Genomic DNA, 1,643 nt, shown 5'->3' with positions numbered 1-1,643 from the left:
TGGGTACAGTCCTTGTTCTCTGATGTTTGCACAGAGTTGTTTGGGCTCTGTAACAACAGTGTTATTAACGTCCCAGGGGCGTCGATAGCAGGTGAATTAATACTAATTCTATGCAGAGACGTACAAATTAGCCTGCTTCTTTTATTTCCCAGTGGCTTGTTAGTGAGGAACACCACACACACACACACACACACATGGGTCTAAGTAAACATGACACACCTCTCCTCCCCCAGTCATACATACGAACACACACATGCTTCTTAATCTCCAAGCGCCATGAACACAACCAGGGATTGAGTTGTGAACTGTGAGGACTTGGCTTGCAATCAGAGGGAGGTTAGCTCGCTGCTTCCTCGGATGTTAATTAGTTTGGCCTGAAAAATTTATTTTTGTACATTTATCTGACACAAAGAGTTTGTACTGATAATATTCACGCTGATATCCTGAGATAAAGCGATGGAGGATGAGGTCAGCTAATGAAAAAAAACGACGCTTTTCTTTAAATTATTCATCTGGGGCGCAAACTCCGTCCCCGTGCATGTCAAAGAAGTCGCTTCAACCAACCGTTCATCTGCTCAAGGTGCATACATGTCAGATCCCTCGTCTGTCTCTCAAACAGCCACTCCTCGCGATACGTCTTACCCCCTTCAGTTGAATTAAAATGCCGCATCACTCCCGACGGGGCGTACAGTGAGGAGACGTATTGAGATGCATCCGACGTGGGGGTCACGTAATGAGACGAGATGACAGAGTGCCTGGACTGCATGTGCACCTGCCACATACAGCAGAGAGATGAAGATGGAGACGAGCAAGAGCAGAAATGAATTAATTAAAAAGCAAGAAGAAGCAGCAGCCCACCACCACCCACCACCCACCACCACCCCCACCCCTGACTGGCTGAGGCTGATTTACAAGTTATGGCCTTTTTCTCCTTCATTCCACTGTCATTGAAAAAGAGATTAGATGGGGCCCGATAGCTTCAGACATCAAACATCACGCGGTGGATCCGTCATCGCCGGCCGCCTTCAGCGCAGCCTCGTCTGCAGAGAGCAGCTCTGGATGCAGGAGAAGAAGAAAAAGGAAAACACTTCCCGGCGTCCACCCTCGCCTTCAGCCTCTAACCCCCCCCCCCCGTCTCTCCGTCCACAGTCAACTGATGCTCACTGGGATGTAAGGCCAGTGTTCTCTCCCTCCTTCACTACCCTCCCCCCTTCTTCTTCTCCTCCTCCTCCCTTTGCCTTTCTTTCCCTTCTCTTTCTTTCTCCCCTTTTTTTTTCTTTATCGCTAACTTGTGAATGGCAGCCAATCAGGGGGCTAGAGTCGCCTCGGCTTCAGCCTCGGTGACATCCACCAAGCCAGAAGTGATGCACTGCTAGAGAAAGAGAGAGGAGGGCAGAGAGAGAGAGAGGAAGGGAGAGAGGAAGGGAGGAGGAAAGGGGGAGGGAGACGGCGAAGCGGTGGGGGGGGAAGAGAGAGAGAGAGAGAGATGATAGAAAGAAAGTGTAGAGGAGGAAAAGGGAGAGAAGCCAGAGAGCGGGGAGGAGAACCGGAGCGAGGGAGGGAGGGCAGCTAGAAAGGAGAGGAGCATAGAGCGAGGGAGGGGAGGCAGGAGACTCTCTCTCTCTCTCTCTCTCTCTCTCTTG

Source organism: Larimichthys crocea, chromosome XXIII (genome assembly GCF_000972845.2).
Source record: "Larimichthys crocea isolate SSNF chromosome XXIII, L_crocea_2.0, whole genome shotgun sequence".
Classification (NCBI taxonomy): Eukaryota; Metazoa; Chordata; class Actinopteri; family Sciaenidae; genus Larimichthys; species Larimichthys crocea.
The sequence above is the reverse complement of the archived record's forward strand: the minus strand, read 5'-3'. Positions refer to the sequence as shown.